Source organism: Dermacentor andersoni, chromosome 5 (genome assembly GCF_023375885.2).
Source record: "Dermacentor andersoni chromosome 5, qqDerAnde1_hic_scaffold, whole genome shotgun sequence".
NCBI classification, from domain to species: Eukaryota; Metazoa; Arthropoda; class Arachnida; order Ixodida; family Ixodidae; genus Dermacentor; species Dermacentor andersoni.
The window spans coordinates 186,250,830-186,269,772 of record NC_092818.1 but is presented as its reverse complement, the minus strand read 5'-3'; positions in this window follow the sequence as shown (position 1 = coordinate 186,269,772).

Here is an 18,943-nt window from a genome sequence, read left to right as displayed (position 1 = left end):
GGCTGCGGACCTATTTCATGTCATAGTTAGCGAGCCATTTGATAACTGCTGCAACAGTCTACACTGGCCACTCACTCCATGCCCTTTTCACGCGGCTAGGCACCACCGCTTTCATAGATCTATTGTTCTCGCATTGTAGGAGTGCCCCGGAACTTATAGAGTAGTAGTTTAGCTGGCTTCGCGCTTGGCAGTTCACGGCAAAAGCAAATAAATGCTTAAAAACGGGTAAAGTCTCTGACAAGCCCGCCTACTACAAAATGACTGAGAACAACAAAACAAACGAACAAGCATGTAGACTTCAGATGCATATTTTTCAGGCTCTGAACTCATTTACCATGAAAGTCATAGACTCTCATAGCATACACCCACCATTTTCTTCAGAGCAACTCCTTCACTATGCGCTCAACGCCTTCCTTCGCTTTCAGTGTTGCCTGCTGTGGACTTGAAAACACACGCACAGACGCCACAACTCTCACTCTGCGTGGCATACAAAACCCCGCATAAATTGTCGAACACATGTATTGAGTGTCAGCTCCAGCCTATAATCTCTTTCTATAACCTGCATTCCGCAGGACTTCCAAATGAATTAGGGTAAGAAGCGCGGGCAACATCTTTTCAATGGTGAACAAACTGCCGCATTTTTTCTAGGCCTGAGACAATCGATTACTGTATCGCATATTATAGAGGCAATGAGTTCTTTTGGGTACATCTACGGACTGCATGGAGTGAACACAAATACCTATACAGACCACGCCACATTCAATTCGCTTTATTCCTTTTAGAAAGCCCGTTGATCTGTGTTACGGCATAATTAAGTTGCTCAATTTGCCTAGCTCCAGGCTGAGCAGGATGTGTGATAAGCATGCAGAAAGCACGAGTTCTGTCCGATCTTGTACCAGGACCTGTATGTAGCTTAGGAGCAGCCGCTATATTTGATGGCCATACTGCATGAAAAAGCATGCTTCCTTAATTTTTAGGTATTCTGCGTAAAAAATGCGTTGTTTTAACTTTTTGCATTGTCTTCTTTTGTAGCCTCCCATGAAATAAATATTTGAGAACATTGAGCGATAGCTCATTCATTAGAGCATTTGGCTCCCAATTGCACATTGTTACAGGGGCACGACTTCGACTCCCGTTATAGTTTCATATGTTCAAATTGTAGCTGTCGATGAAGAGCTGGCCTGACGATGACGGCAGTGGCGTGACGACGACGGAAAGGATGACCTCGTGGACGGACGGACATAGGCACTGGGTTTGGTGCCTTTTAATACTGATATTGCAGTAAGTGTATGCCAAGATACACGCTCTTCACTCCAGAGCATATACATAATTTAAAATGAACAGCACGAGTCATTAGGAACAAAACTTCAAAGACATAAGAGCCAACATCAGGAGCCGAATCCCCAAAGCTTCTCTTTACTAAGTGCTCTTTGTGATTGGCCTACCCCCTTGGCTAATATTAGGTTGAGCTTCAGAATTGACTGGAATTCTCTCTTACAAGGAATTATCATGTAAGAGCTTTTTGTGAATACGAGTCACAAGAACAAGAGCAGGAACTATATGTATTCATAGACAATTAGTTAAATTCACCAGTGTATTTTTAAAACAAGAGCACAGTGCTGATCTTCAGTGTAATAGAAACTCTGCAAACACGGCTTAGAGAAACGATCAAAGTCATCAATGATAGTTGTGCCAGTACAGGTCACACACACAAAAAAATTATCAATTCATATAGCCTCACGGCAAATAAAATATGTTAGGATAGGTATGAGGAAACCCACCAGCGTTTTTGTATGTGTAAAGTTTTGTTGAACGTTCTGCCATAGTAACATTCTGCCAATATTAACTTGTAACCTGTGGTGAATTATGGAACGAACGTGGTATCACTGTTTCGAAGAAAAGCCTGGAAACTGCAAGGGGTTCTTGGAAATCGCAAATTTCCTTAACAAGAAAAAGCTGCATCATAAATTATCTTGGCAACAGCTCTCCCTTTCAAAAGCACGACGAAGTCAAACTAACCAGGTAATCGTTGTTAAAACTACATTCCCTCACGAAAAGTAGCCTTACCAATACCACTTTTAGACCTACAATTTTATTCTTGCGCGCTGCACCTTTCACAACGTCGCCTCTCATTACCCTCTGAGGAAGAATACTCAGTGAGCAAAAACAACCTGCACGTCAAAAAATAAAGCGTCCTAGTGATCACGTGTTAAAGAAAAACCGTTATACGGCGTATGCTATTGCGAGGCCACAGGGAGGACGGGAATGGCCACGGGTAGAGTTTTTAATGAATCATGTTACAAGAGAGAGAGAGACAAAAGGGAAGGAAAGACAGGGAGGTTAGCCAGTGTAAATACCGGCTGGCTACCCTGTGCTGGGGAAAGGGGTAAAGGGAATAAAAGGCGTTTCGCAAAGCACAATTGCACGGATCGTAAAGCTCATTCTTGGAAGGAGAATGACACGGGTCAAAGCTGTCAGACTCCTACCGTTTCCTTCTTTTTTTCTTTTTGTTGGTGTTGTTGTTGTTGCTGCTGTTGTTGTTCTTGTTGTTGTTGTTGGTTTAGTTTATCTTCTGACCATTTTTTCTCGTTTGAGATCAAAACTCTGACGCCCATTAAATGTGTTTGGGACGGCAAATTGAAAACTAAAATTGAAGCTACACGCTGCCTTGTGTCACTCCCAATTCTCTCTAGTATTCCTTTGCCTTAAACTACATTTCTCAATCTGGGGTTTAGGGCCACACATTCCGGGAGAATTGATGACAACATTGCATCATATTGCTTGCGCGAAGTTTAATGACGCTGTGCACAGTGACCCGTAAAACAACGCAACCTTCGCTTTATAGTGACTTTGAAGGTTTTCAAAGCCGAAAATGCTTCTAAGTACGCAAGAGTAGCCATTGTGTCTGCCCAGACGTTTCTCATCCTATTCCCATGAAAAGCGGCTGGCTTCGTTGATAACGAACCCACGACCTCTTCATCAACATGAAAACACCACATTCACTGAATAAACGACGCAGTTAAACTGGAAATACGCCATATTGCTCTTTGCTGGTAAAGACTTGTAGCTAAATATTTCGAAAGAATTACCTGTCTGGTTGGGAAATTGATCAGGGCTTTCAGACTGACCCCAACCAAATAAGTGATTCTTATTGGCCCGACATTTCTTCTCTTACTTGGTTCCCTTATTCACTTATTAGTCTGAAAGTCCTAATCTTCGCTGGTAAGTATAATTGACGAAACCTCTTCTAATAGCGAAATCAGAGAAAATTACAACAACCACCTATGTTTTATTTTAAATTGACAGATATAAGACATATCTTTAAACGCGTTAGGGACATATTTTTTTCATGCAGTACTTGCCGGCCACATTTTGCTTTTCTGAACAGCACAGTAGCATTTCGCCAGCCTAAAGACCACAAGCGGAACCACTAATTTTTGGAGTAAGCTTTCGCCAAATTGAAATAGAAGAGGGGAAATGCTATTGTTAACCTCCGGAGAATTTTCCTTGAATCATTCCATTAGCTATGCCATCTTCTATAGAGATATAACAAGTGAAGGCATCTACTGTCTTGAACAAAATGAGGTATCAGAATCGAATAGTCGAATCCACAATTAATAAGACGTCCAGCCATTCCGGCTGTGCAAGATTAGCATTTTAAACTTGTGGGAAAAAGCAATAGCTGCCGGTATAACGCTTAAATTCTATTTGTCCCGATTGCATTTCGTTCTTGCCATATACCACTTGCGGCCAGCCTATTCTTGCGATAAAGCACCTGAGCCTCAAATCGCCTCAATGGCAAAGAGCGAAAACGATAGAAATAAAATAGTATTGCTGCATTATGATGGCACAGACGTCCGATCAACGCCCATACCATTACGCGCAACGAAAGCGCTATCAGCCATTCACGGGGACACTGGCTTGAACCAGAAACGTTCGTAGCGTGTTACCGCGTGTACTTGTGATTGTCACTTGTGCATGCTGCGGGTGCATGGGCTATGTGTGAGTGTAACGATTCATGTATCATCATTTTCTGGAGTAGTATATATATATATATATATATATATATATATATATATATATATATATATATATATATATATATAGTTGGAATTTGTGAATAGGTTAATTAAAGACAGAGAGGGGGGGTAGGGTGACTAACTGAGAGAAATGTAGAAGACTGCTGACCACACCGTAAAAGTTAGGCACGCAGCCGACACTTGAACAACTGTCGGAAGTTTGACGAAGGGAGAAGAAGGGGAGGATACAGGGACAGAAGCCACAGAAGGCACGTTGGCTGCTCTTCTTGCAGAATCTGGCCGAAAAAGCTCTAAGCAGGCTCACTTAGAACGTGGACCACGATAGAACTCGCTGGCCGTTGTGGCAGTAAAGGTCTTTTTGTCCCTCTATTCTTACGACCGCCTCCCATTTCCCCTACCCCCAAAAAGAAAACAAATAATACTAATGGTAATGAAAAGAAATTAAAAAGGAAGAAATTCTCAACAATTCAAAGTTGGCTCTCACTTCATTACCAGGCTGTCAGAGGTGGCAACAAACCGCAAAGCCGACCTTCTCGATTTCACCCGCGTGCGAGCGCACCGTCGTTTGTTTCTGCAGGTTTGGGCGTTGGAAGTGATTTATCTCCGCAGCTACACAATTTCTTTCCAACCTATCTGCATTGACAGTCGGAGAACTTTAATTGAAGAATGCCATAACCTCCCGACGAAGTCCTCGTGCTGTCCTTGCATATATATACACGCCACCCGCTGACCTTGCGAGGATCAAGCGTCACGGTGGAAGGAAAGCAATAGAAAAGAAGGCAGCAATTTTGACAGAGGTAGCTGACCGAAGCACTATTCTGTCAACCGAAAAAATTTGGCTGGATTTTGTTTTCTTTTTTTTTTTCGCCAGGAGAGTTGCCTGTTCCCACGCACGGTCACAGCATGTGCGCTGCTAAAACATAGTCCATGCGGATAAACAATAATTTCTGGGGGTAATGCTTCTCTCAGATAAAGTGTCGTTACCGTGCTGCTTAGAATACGTGGATCCGTCGTTTTCATTCGGTCGTTTCGGTACGCAAAATCAACGCGTGTACCAACGTGCTCATTTGCTGGTTCTATCCATTTGTGTAGATGCGCGATAGCATGGGCGTGTGTTGGTTGCCATGGTTACGTCTTCGATCAGCCTTTGGTGCTCTTAGGTGTTCGCATACTACCAGGGCTAGGCGCAAATCGTATAAATTTTGACCTGGGGCATATGAATGCTTTCGTAATGTTCTAAAGAGAAGCATAAGTTACATGGGACAATTGTAATACAAGCCTTGGTGTCTTAGCAGATGATTGCAAAATATGTTCTCAGTCTAATCTACTGCGCTTGAATATTGCGCTTGGAAGTCTCACAATCTCGCTTCACTCTGCAGGTAATGAGTTGCATTAATTGGTTTATATGGTTGTTTAAACCGCTTGAAAGCGAAAGTCTTCACGTCGAAAGAATTGAGGCAATATGCCTCAAGTTAATCCTCCGGTTACACCTAACGCCCGCAACTTTGCATAGCACTTCTGCAATCCTTTGGAAACTCGATGAACTGTATTTAGTGACGACAACGAGACGACCCAGACGACGTAGATGACGCGATGACGACACGGTGACAAGAATGATGGCACATGTCTTGGTGTAACAGAACAGAGAGGGCAAATTCTGTTTCAAGCGCTCAAGTGCTTCCATGGTGAATTATTTCTTATGGTTGTCCGGGCTCTACACAAACCAAACGATGCATACATCACGGCACGACAATCCCGCAGCAGCGTAACGAAACCGTCGGGCGGATGAAATAAACGCCGTTTAGAGGTGTTGGCTGCCGCAGCAGTGAAATGAAAGTAAAAGGAAATCCATTTAAGAGAGACCTCATTTGCAACTGTTCATGAATATTTCCACTTTGCTAATATTTATGTTTCGTGAACATTTATATTTTCTGGATGCGACCTTGAGGAATGATACGAGGATACCACGTGTTTATTTCTTTTTCTGTAATTACCGTTAATGTTGCTGAATTATCATGTCTAAGGGAGGAGTAGCCGGCATCAAGTATAGACGCCAGCCTCTCCTTAAATACTGTTAATAAAGAAGTCAAGCCTGCGTGGCACACACATTTTTGGCACCACGCACTGCAGGGTCATTGTGGCTAAGTCTCTTCGCCTCCTTTTCAAAAGAAGGATCCGAACTGTCCGCTCGGCGTCGACGGCAAGCTACGGCTTGTGCTGTGGCTTGTCCTGCTCTCTGCACAGCGTTCCGCTGAGCCCGATGTTGCCTGATTGCAGCCGCGCGCGTACCTCTACGATTCGCTTCTTCAGCAGTGGTTCGAATCTTGCGAGAAGGCGCCACAACGTGTGCCGAAGAGTAAATACAGGTATCCAGACTCTGTAGGCACATGGCACAAAACTTGACCCTTGACACAGTATGTTGTTGTTGTTGTTGTTGACGACGACGACGACGATGATGATGATGATGATGATGATGATGATTAATTGTCGTCCTATTAGAAACGGAGTGGTGACAAATAGTCACCTAGCCTGCTTGAGTTAACCAGGTCCAACTACATGCAGCATACAACTGCTATGTGCAACTTCTACACGTCGGTGCACCTGGTTGAACATAACGGAACTGCAATGCAAAGTTTGTAAGTGTCGACGCAACGCGGCTCGCATGTCACATCGCTTGTCAAATGGCACGATGCGATGCTAATGATGATGATGATGATGATTTAATGGCATTTGCTTTGAAACGGGACGGTGACAAACACTCACCTAGGCTGCTAGAATTAATCAGGTATGTCATACACGTTTTTCATTACGTCAATATTTATACATCTCAATAATTTTCATTTTTTTTCCTCGAGGCTTCTCTATCTACCTATGCATCTGCTACATGCAACTGCAGTGCAAAGGGCGCACGCACAGACGCTACGCGACGCGCATCTCACATCGCAAGGCAAGTGGCACGATATGATGCTAATAATGACGAATATTTATTGCTACCCCCTTCGAGGGGGGGGGACGCAGCGGTGACATAGTCACGTAGCCAGCTTGATTAAATCAGGTACACAATATATACTTTATAGCATTCTCGTATACATCTCCTTAAATTTATTTTTCTTCCTCAAACTTCCTGTAACTGCCTTGTACCACTACACGTGCATCTGCTACAAGGCGGTCTACTTGGTGTAGTAACGCGCAAGTGCAATGTAAAACGCGCACGTATCGACGTTACGCAGCGTGCATGTCGCAGTGCGTGTCTCCTCGCGCGCTAGGACGCCCTTAGAGGGCATTTTTCAGCATCTTACTAGCAAGCGCTGGTGTGGTTAAAATCAGTTTAAAAATGTTTCCACGTCTCTACCAGTTTGGACTATGCCAGCTCTTGCTAGCATATAACGGAAAATTGGCCTATTTCCCCTTAGTGTTAGCGTCTCGTTTCTTCTTTTTTCGGGACTCTTCTGAACCATTACTTCGGGCATTTTTGCATGTTATCGTAAACGTTTTTACCATATTTAGTAATTTCCGTAAATTTTGATCCATGTAGAGGCGTTGAAATCCGGGCCAGTTGGTACATAGTTGTAGGAAAAAGCCAGTCAAAAAACACTAAGGACAAAAAGAGAGGTTCACACCACAACGACTGGTCGCGGCATTCAAGTCCATATATTCATGTCCATATTTGCAAGGATTCATGCGTGAAGTGCACTTCTTAGTGCGCTTTCAGGCAGGTTCTCAAATGAATACTTCTTTTCTCTCACGGAAAAATCTGTATAAGGACCTAATTGACACGCTTCTTAAACATCCGTTATACCGATAGCTATAAAACTGAAAGTACATGACGTACTTTCAGTTTCAGTTTATTATTCTTTGAATACAACGAATGGGTAAAAGACAATACACAGACGAGTGTCCAAAAGTCGAAGACTGCAACGGGACCCACGGTTAATAATAACAATGGAGAGATGTATTAAAGATGAGCAAGCTAACTTGCACGAGTCTGCAAAATGTCTATTTCTCCACATTCCAAAACATTCTTCTTCAAAGTGCGTAGTGAAACGTCACCTTTTAAAGGGTGGTTAAGTAGGAAAGGCATTTTTGTGTCGTCGATTAACTGCCGTCTCTGTAATCTACGGAAAACTATATTACACTGCTTTAGTGACTGCAAGACCGCCTTCTTGTTTTGGGACATTCTCTAAGTGACCTTTAAAAAGGGTCTTGATGTAAATCCTCATGCGATACGATATCTTATGCCATGTAAATATGAATATGTGCCTTTTGACATGCTGCTACTTATGGCGTTGTAGAGTTTATTGGAAAACTGTCATGTTAGATTGGAATTTAAAACCAGTTGTATCTTCGCAGACACAGCTTAATCAGATGATTTCGCAACTGAAAGACTTTTATGACCAAAGAGACTTCCAACCAGACTGGTATTCATTGTTGATGCAGTGTGTCTTTTTGCCTCCCTTTTAGAGAACTGTTTACTGTAATAATTGTATTGTGAAGGATTTACTGTGGGTTTGTAGACGCGGCTATGCTGTTTTAGCCCCTATGTAAATACCTTACGCAAGTACGTATTATAATTCGTAATGAATACAATTGAAAAAAGAAAGCGCTGGCGTCGTTCAGTGGTAGAGTACTCCCACGCAGCGTGCGCCTGGGTTCGATCCCAGTAAGAACTGGTTTTTTTTTCTCATTAAAAAAATTAAATTATGGGGTTTTCCGCGCCAAAACCACTTTCTGATTATGAGGCACGGCGTAGTGGAGGACTCCGGAAATTTCGACCACCTGGGGTTCTTTAACGTGCACCTAAATCTAAGTACACGAGTGTTTCCGCATTTCGCCTCCATCGAAATGTGGCCGCCGTGGCCAGGATTCGATCCCGTGACCTCGTGCTCAGCAGCCCAACACCACAGCCACTGAGCAACCACGGCTCTCAATATCGCCCTAATAGGCCTACCGCCGCTCCTCGATAACATCCCAGGGATCCGGCATGGCCTATATGCCGACGACATTACCATCTGGTCGTCCACAGGGTCCATAGGGGAAATGGAGAACCGCTTGCAGGAAGCTGCAGACGTGGTGAGCGACTATGCTAAGTCATGCGGGCTCAGCTGCGCCCCCCAAAAGTCGGAGCTACTCCTGGTCTCACCTCGAAAGAAGCACACATCCGACTCGCCCACTATCAACATACAACTGGAGGGACACACCATCGTTCCGTCTCAGAGCGTAAAGATATTGGGAATGGTTTTCCAGTCGGATCGCACCAATACAATATTAATTCAAAAGCTTAAGAATACAACAGCCCAAGTTACGCACATGATCCGGCGAATAACAACCAAGACAAGAGGCATGGGGGAGGCGGACACGCTTCGGCTTGTCCAAGCCTTCGTCGTGTCTCGAATAACTTACGCTATTCCATACGCACTACTCAACGAGACGGAACTGAAGAAAATCAACACAATGATCAGGAAGGCATATAAGCAGGCGATGGGCCTGCCAACCAGTACTTCCACAGAACGCCTACTACGACTAGGTGTGCACAACACGGCCGAGGAGCTGATCGAGGCACATTTATCCAGTCAACGAACAAGGCTGGCGGTTACGGAAGCAGGGAGGTCCATTCTCTTACGCCTGGGGCTCTCTGCCCCTCTGAGCCATCCGCCGCCTGAGACTGTGAGCTTACCCCATGCCATCCGGAGAAACATCACCGTACGTCCTCTACCTCGCAATATGCACCCAGTGCACCACGCAGAGCGAAGGGAGGCCCGCGCCCTGGCCATACACAAGCGATACGGGACTTTACCCTCTACAGCCTACACGGACGCGGCTTCTTACTCCAGACACGCAGCCACAACAGCCACCATAGTCGTCAACAAAGAACATCGGAGCGGCATTTCACTCACGCGAAACAATCCCCTCCAAGCCGAGGAAGCGGCCATAGCCCTCGCGCTCTCCCAAACAGAGGTTGAAGTCATAGTGACCGACTCCCAACAGGCGTGCCGCAACTTTGCTAGCGGCAGAATTCATACCACTACGCTCCGGATCATCAATCAAAAGCCGCCAACGAGATCAGTCATGATCATCTGGGCGCCAGCTCATCAAGGCATTCCTGGCAACGAGGTCGCCAACCACGTGGCTCGAGATCTGACCCACCGAGCCGACGCCGAGGAATCTGAACCCGAGCGCATGCACCCTCTAGTCTCTTACCAAGACATCACACAACACTACAAGCTCACCCGCAGAACATACGCACCCCCACACAAGTCACTACCTAGAGAGCAGGAGCGATGCCTCCGAGCTCTACAGGTTAATACATTCCCCCACCCAACCAGAAATCACCTCATAGACCCTACAAAATTCTCTCCGCAATGCCGCTTCTGCGCAGAGCCCGGGTCCCTCAGGCACATAGTAGGGGGTTGCAGAGCGGCTCCATTAAATCCTCCGGACCCTTACCCCACTAACGAGCTTTGGGAGAGAGCCTTGGCCAGCTCCGACCTCGAGGATCAGCAACGGCTGATTGCGAGGGCCCAGGACGCGGCCCGAGCTCAAGGCATCCTGGAATGAGGACGCCTCTCCAAAGCTTCATTCACCGAATAAAAAAGTTTATTCTCTCTCTCTCTCTCTCATGCCCGATGATAACTGCTACAGACATCGGACACCGCGGCGGTGGACACCATCGCCGACTGAAACAGCTATTAGAATGAGCCCATGACCACTAACGCTGTAAAAAATGAAACCACCTTAACAGTGGTCCCTGCTGTATACGCGAGGCGAGTACCCTCGGCCATGATGCTGCATGCAACATTTTCTTTGCCATCCACTGGTTGGATGCGTATGTAGATCGAATACATATATCGTGATGCTGATAAAAATGTTACCGTGCGCAAGCCTAATTTTTACACCTTCAGGCATATCGTTTTGTGTAGAACACGACAGCTAAATGGAGTGGAGTAATCGTGAGAAATGCTGGCACGACTTGCTTGCACTCCCCTGCAATTCCTGAATAAACTGACTTCGGCGTAATCGATGTTCCTCGTGATGATCACCACATTTCTCTCTTATTTCTTTTACTCCGAACCTCTTAATTCACTCAACCAATGGCACGATCCCATCGCACACAAAAGAAAAGTGAGGCTATTGAAAAACAAAATATATTTATTTATTTATTCATTTATTTATTTGTTCTTTATTTATTTATTTATTTATTTATTTATTTATTTATTTATTTATTTATTTATTTATTTATTTATTTATTTATTTGAATACCTTCAGGGCCCATAGGGCATGAAAAAAGGGAGTGGTAACAATAAATAGAAAAAAGCAAAGCAAATATTAGGTAACATATTCAAGCGCATTTTTAAAGTCACTGGGGTCCATAATAGATACAATGGAGGTGGGCAAGTGGTTTCAGTCATTACAAGTTTGAGTTACCACGACGTACGCTAGAACAGCAAGAATTATGACTCTTTCATTGCTATTTATCTACCATGTCAGCTACCTTTTATTCCTATCGCTGAATAGACTAGCGCTGCAGATATAAGACACTTTTTCAAGGTTGAGCAACTTAACTGGTTGTTGCTGTGAAACCGGGAAGTATTTTTTTTTCATTATTAGAGAACTTGGCTGCTACTTCCGTCTGTTCGTTTATAATTTACTGAGACAATTCTCCTTTGCTAGTGTCTGAACTGCTTTCATCGTTTATCGAGTAAACAAAAACATTTACTAACCAGAAACACACTCAAAATATTTAAGCAGCCATGCGTCAAACACACATATAAGAGCGATTTGAGATACTTCCATCATGTTGGTAACGTTCCCCTTTAAATGCAGCGTTGGTCAAATATTTACTATTTAGCTATCTTGCTGTATAGAAGTATGCAGTTATAAGAGCAAGAAACTAGAACAAGGATATTGCAAGGGCCAACATTCTACCACGGCTAACAATGATGAGATTACGAATAACAGGTGAACATGTGACGAGAGCACCATTCGCTTTCAGCATTGACACGAGAGTTCATTCGCGCTTTGAGCAATTTTAGTGCACCTATCTAAAGTTTCAATAGGTACTTTCCAGCCATAGCATATTTCTTAATCTACATATAACGTGTAATGTGTGCGTTCTACAGCCAACAAGTAATTGTAGGCATGGTTTCATTTGTGCCGAAGAGGTCTTGTATATATCTTATTGACCAAGCCAGAAAGTTTATATCGATTTGCAAATGCTTCCTGCCGAAGTCTTTTTTTTTTTACTTTATTTCTCAGGCATCACGCTTTATTTAGTAGCGCCTGATTTCATTCACTATATTTATATAGTGAATGAAATGGAATGCTTCGTTAGCTACAGCTACGTCCCAAGGTAAGACACGGCAGCCAGAGTGACAGACATGAGGAAGGCTTGCTTGGCATAGGAATGGCAGGAAGCGCCCGTACAAGATAAACCTAGACAGGACGCACTATTAAAAGGCTCGTAGTATGACAGTATAAAGGATGGAACAACCGAAAATTTAGATGCATTACGTATTGAGAAAACAGAACGCGATCACTGAACGCGGCAGCAGCTATTGCAGATAAAACGAGTGAAAGGACATGGTTCAAGCCATGAAATGCAGATCAGAGGAAGCAGGTCTAGATCGCTAGCGTAGTAGTGCGTGTGCCGGAGTGCCTTTATCACATAAACTCGTACGCCTTCCATGTAACTCGCCCAGGCACCGCGCCGGTGATTAATTTTCCATCTAATGCAGTTGTCGTGTAGCAACGGGAGCGCGTGTCCACAGGGACGCATAGGTTTGTCCCAATGCCTCCCAGCGTATTAGTAGCTTCGCAGGGGTGACTGTCTTTGCGTCTTGCACACAATGGCCAAAATACGAACCGTGCAAACATTCGGGGGCACTGTGATTCAGAGAAAGCGTCTGCGCGCATTCTTTTTCTGTGCGTGATATACTTCTACTTTGATATCTGCATCAGAATTCGCTCGGCTGTCTCTTCACTAAAACATCTCACCTTTAAACTACTGACTGAGTGGCTTTATGTAGTCACAAGGATTTCAGCTTTTATTTGCCCGCTGCTTCATTCTTGGTACAGAAGACACTCTCTGGCCTGCTAAACATTCAAGTACATCATGTCGTACCGCTGCCACAAGCAAATTTTTCGGCCCTGAGATAGGGTGTTTCATGGTTCAGTCCAATCGAAAATCAAACCATCAGCTTAAGTTTTTCTGAGCTGCTATGAATACCTAAAGAGTCGTCACCTTTTTAGTATCATTCATACGTAAATGATAGTCTGTCATAAATTGCTAATGTACAAGCTGAGCCTGCCAAGTCTAGGCAGCAATTTGCTTACATGGATTGATTGTTTTCTAACTAATAGATTGCAATACGTCACAGCTAACGGTTATAATTCGTCACCTACTGTGGTACATTCCGATGTAACACAGGGGCCAACCTTTGTACCTCGCTTATGTTTAATTAACAATAACGACCTCATTTCCACAATTTATTCCACCGTCTCTGCCTCCAATCTGACCTAACTACCTTAATGGAGTACATGGCGAACGGATTTAAATGTTAACTACTGTAACGTCAAGCGTATATCTAGAACTTCTAGCAGTTCTTTAACATACTACCTAAACAATGTTCCCCTTGAATGTGTCAATTTATAAGCCCTTCAGTATTCCTATCACGTCTAGCTTATCATGGGCGCTTCGCATTGAAGACATCACTAATAATAACACTCGCATGTTAGGGTACATACGACGGAACTCTTCGAACGCGCGATCTGCATTAAAATTATTACTCTATAAAACATTATTGCCTTCCAAGCTTGAATACGTTTCATCTGTGTGGGATCCCCACCATGAAAACCTAATTACTTCACTTAAACTCGTAGAAAATAACTCCGTTCACCTCATTCTTTCTATGTGTAACAGTCTTCCAATAAAACATCGATGAAAACCACCCTAGCCCTTTCTTCTGTTGCGTCACAACGTAAAATATCCCATTTTAGTCTATTTCACAAATTATACCATAATTATGCGCTTCGTAAGCAACTCATTCCTGGACCTCAGTGTATCTCCCATTGTGTCGGGCACCTTCATAAAGTTGGCAGCGCATCTTGTAACACTCATTCATTTTACGAATATGTTTCGCCCCGTACATCCTTAGATTCTAACCATCTTCCCGAGGACATCCTAACTATCAATGATAACGAATTCTTTCATTCGATTTCAGTTAGCATCTTATAACTACGTGAAATATTGTGTTGCAAGTGCTTACTAATTACACATTGAAAGCGATGCCTTTTTTCCTCTTCTCCTGAGTTTCCATTAGCTGCTGTAGTCTTGCTAGCGTGCGCCGCTGGGTTTCTTGCACCACCACCAGATAGCGCTCGCTTCCGCGCATCACGGCTAGACAAACATGCAGGGCGGCAGAAGCAAGGAGAAGTGGGCAGAGATTGAGGAGCAGTTAAATAACGAACAAATAGGGGTGTACGCGGTTACAGAAACGCACCTTAGAGACTCGGAAGGGCCGCCAGTGATGGAGAATTATGTTTGGGAGGGGTGCAACAGAACTAAATCGAAAAGAAAGGGAGGGGGAGTCGAAATGCTCATCCATCAGGGAGCCAAATGGAAAAGAATCAATTCAAAATGTCAAGAGCATCTTTGGTTATCAGGTACAATGAGTGGGAAAAAAACTTGGCTGGCCGTTGCGTGTTTGTGGATCGGAAGTAATTGCACAGAGAAGAATAAAGAGTTAGTGGAATGCGTAAGCGCTGATATTAAGGGTTTCGGAAATGGTGCTGAAATTGTCCTATTAGGTGACATGAATGCCCCCATACAGGATTTAGATGGCTATACCGACAACAACGGGAAGTCAATGCTAGACCTTTGTGAGCAACATAACCTCGTTATCGTGTATACAGGGCCTAAGTGTGAAGGGCAGATCACGTGGTAAGTGGGAAACCGGCAATCAACCATAGATTACTGTCTGATTCCAGAAGGAATTCATGATAAATTGAGACAAATGGTCATTGATGAGGAAAGGTATAGCAGCATAGGGAGTGACCATAAACGCATCATTTTTAAAATAGGATATGTAGTTGGGAAAGAGATCAAGGAGTGCAAAATGCAAACATTTGAACGCTGAACAAATAACAAATATAGTCACTACAGTCGAGGAAGAACTTGGCAAATGGCCAAATAAAGAGTGAGAATATAATGAGCTTCTAAGTGTAATAACGACAGAAATACGGAAAAAGAAACAACCTGTTCGTTGGAAAGGAAAAAACAAACCGAAAAGCTGGTGTAGCAGGGAGATACGAGAAGCGATCGCCGAACGGCAGACAGCATCCCGAGAACACAGGCAGCCAAAGAAGGAGCAGTTGCCGCAGGATGAAGTAGCCAGTAAATGGGAAATATACTGGGAGAAAAAGTCTATGGTTCAAACACTGGTGCAAGCAAAGATAAAAGGTGAAAGTGAACGTTGGTTATCAGAAATACGTGAGAAAAAGAAGGCCGAATCTAGAATATTTTGGAACCACATAAGATTATTAGGCAGGAAGTCAACAACAATGCAACAACATATACTACACGAAGACGGAAACAGACTGGAAGGAGAAGCGGCAATAAATTACATCCGAAAAATAACAGCGGTATCTTTCCAAGGCAATGACGAGGTTGTACTTGAAAAAAAAGGGGGCATGAAAGAGACCTAGGTGGAAAAGGAGCTGGTGCTGACAAATTTCAACTGGAAGAAAGCCGAAGAGAAAATTCCTAAGCGCACAGCCACAGGGCTAGACGAGGTTTCCGTTAGGCTGATTAATGAACTATAGCACCAAAAAGTAAGGAAGCTCTGTTGAAAGCAGTGGGAAAAAACTTTAAAAGATAGACGAATACCAAACAGTTGGCGACAAAGTAGAATTAATTTAATTTTTTAAAGGTAAGGGGGAGAAACATAGAATTCAGCCGTATAGACCGTTGACCATTACATGGGTAATATACAGGCTAGCAATGCAGGCAATCAGATTAAAGCTTCAAGAATGGGCAGAGGCAGAGAATAACAGCATTTTGGTAGAACTTCAGAATGGCTTCAGAATAGGTAGGCGCTTAGATGATAACTTATTTGTTCTTACTCAGTGTATTGAAATATCACAAGTAGAAAGCAGACCGTTATATGTAGCATTCTTAGAGATCACAGGAGCCTATGGCAACGTAGACCGCAACATTTTGTGAAATATTCTGGAAGGGGAAGGCTTAGATGACGATTGTCCGCAGTTTCGAGAGAGATTTACCTAGAAAATACGGTTTGTGTTGAATGGGAAGGGATGAGGAGCGAGGAGAAACTTAATATCAACAAGGGACTGAGGCAGGGGTGCCCTTTATCCCCACTGCTGTTTTTGATGTACATAGTGAGGATGGAGAGGGCACTAGAAAGAAGTAATATCGGGTTTAATCTCTCATACAAAAAGGCGGGTGCAGTAGTTGAGCAGCAGCTTCCAGGTTTATTTTATACGGACGACATTGTGTTGCTAGCTAACAAGCAGTGATTTGCAACGTCTGGCTAATATCCGTGGACAGGAAGGCAACAATTTAGGTTTAAGATGTGTTAGAAAATATGGTGTCATGGTATTCAATGTAAACAATGAACAGACAGTGGTGATATAGGGCCAGGAAATACCTCGAGTAACAGAATATAAATATCTTGTTATATGGATAAACGAAGGCAATAGATATATGGAAACACGGTAAAAAAGCAATAATAGTAAAGGGGAAGCGAAATGCAGCCATAATGAAGCACAGAGCGCTATGGGGACACAATAGGTACGAGGTGCTCCGGAGTATGTGGAAAGGTGGAATGGTTCCAGGACATACTTTTGGAAATGCGGTTGTTTGCTTTAAATCAGGGGTACAATCAGGACTCGATAGGAACCAAAGGTCAGTGGGACGCCTCGCATTGGGTGCTCACGGGAAGACTACAAATGAAGCTGTGCAAGGTGATATGGGCTGGACTAATTTTGAAGTGAGGGAAGCTCACAGTAAAATTGAGTATGAAGAACGCCTGAGGAATATGGAAGTAAGTAAATGGGCTGGGAGAGTGTTCAGGTATCTTTACCGGAAAAACATTGATTCACAATGTAGGAAAAGAACTAGGAAGCTTACCAGCAAGTATGTGGCCTGTAGGGTGGGCAACACAGCAACAAAGACGGTCAAGCGGAAAGTCAGAGAGGCTGAAATAATCTTATGGGTGGCGGCAATGGAAAGGAAACCTGCCATGTGTAACTACTTAAGAGGAAAAAACGAAATCAGGAAAGAAACAATTTATGATAACTCAAAGGGAAATTCATTACTTTTCGAAGCGAGATCGAGATGCCTCAGAACATGCACCTATAAAGCGATATATAAGAAGGAAGAAGAAGCATGTGCTGGCTGCGGTAAAACTAGGGAAACTATGGAGCACGTTTTATTAGAATGTGAAGACGTCAGCCCAGCGGTCGATTTAGGCACCACTGGCCTCCTTGAAGCCCTTGGGTTCAGCGAGAGCAGTGGAAAAGTAAACATGTCCGCAATTGAGATTATTAAGAAACGATTGGAGGATTGGTGGAAGAAAAGTAGGGAAACGAAAAAAACGGAGACGTACATAAGCACAGTTCGCAATAGGGGATAAGAGAATTTGGTTGTGGGAGTTAATAGTTGTTGTTGTTGCTTTTTCTCGTTTAACCTAGGTAAGACATTAGGCAGTATAATAACAAGAGCTTGGTGGGGACGCCAAAGAGGACGCTCATAACATCCATCCATCCATCCATCTCGGGCGGCGCCTCCACGGCATCATCTCACAGTTTGTGCGTATGGCACATGCTGGTGCTGGTGAAAGTGGAGGTGCTGGTGTGTGATAGTGTAAACGGTACAATCCTCCATAGCCTGAAGAAAGCGCTTGTAGATGAGGCCTCTGCCGGTAGCCGTGGTGGTAAAGCACGCTGCGCTGCAATGTCCGTGTGTCAGACGTCCGAACACTCCTTTCCGGCAGCCGAACGGGCAAGGGCAGTCCCCTTGCTGACTATTAATTGTTGAGGAAATGTTCTTCTGTACACTTCTGCCAAGATGCGATGTCCCGTGTGAGGCAATGATAACGCCTGTGTGTTCTCCCTGTGTGTTCTGCGGACTACGCAGATAAACAGCAGAGATACACGCAAGGTAACGTTTAGATTGAACTGGCCACTCTCGTATTGCACTAAACGCTTAAGAAAATACACATTCGCCTCCAGCACCACCGTTAATTATTGTTAATCAAAGCAAACAGCATGCAAAGCGTCGCTTACATTTATTCCCACAGTGCGTGGGATCCGCATATTTAGTTCTTTTGTACTTGCTGACTAATCAGAACTAATATTCTATAGTTATTTCATATGATATAGTTGGGAGCCTCTTTTGTTATGCGCTAATTTATTGCTGTAAATGTTCTTTTTCTTGTTGCTTTGTACTTGCGTACAAAGTATTTGTACGTGCATACATACATACATACATACATACATACATACATACATACATACATACATACATACATACATACATACATACATACATACATACATACATACATACATACATACATACATACATACATACATACACTATAAATAAAATATATGCAGCATCTCACAAGTATATATGCAAATAACAATAATAAACACAGAACCAAAACATCAAAGCGGTATGGCACATAACGGACGGAAAAAACTTTAATGGAAAAAGGACCTGCGAGGTTGCCAGCCCGGGCTCAGGCCACCCGGGCATTGTGTGCGGTGAGGCATAGCCTTTCCGCCGCTGCCCGGGCCCGCTGGATAGCCATAATTGGTCGTGTAGTTCTGAGCTAGTCAGAGCGCTTAGCCATCGCTCTTCGAGAAGGTCCGGTTCTATCTTG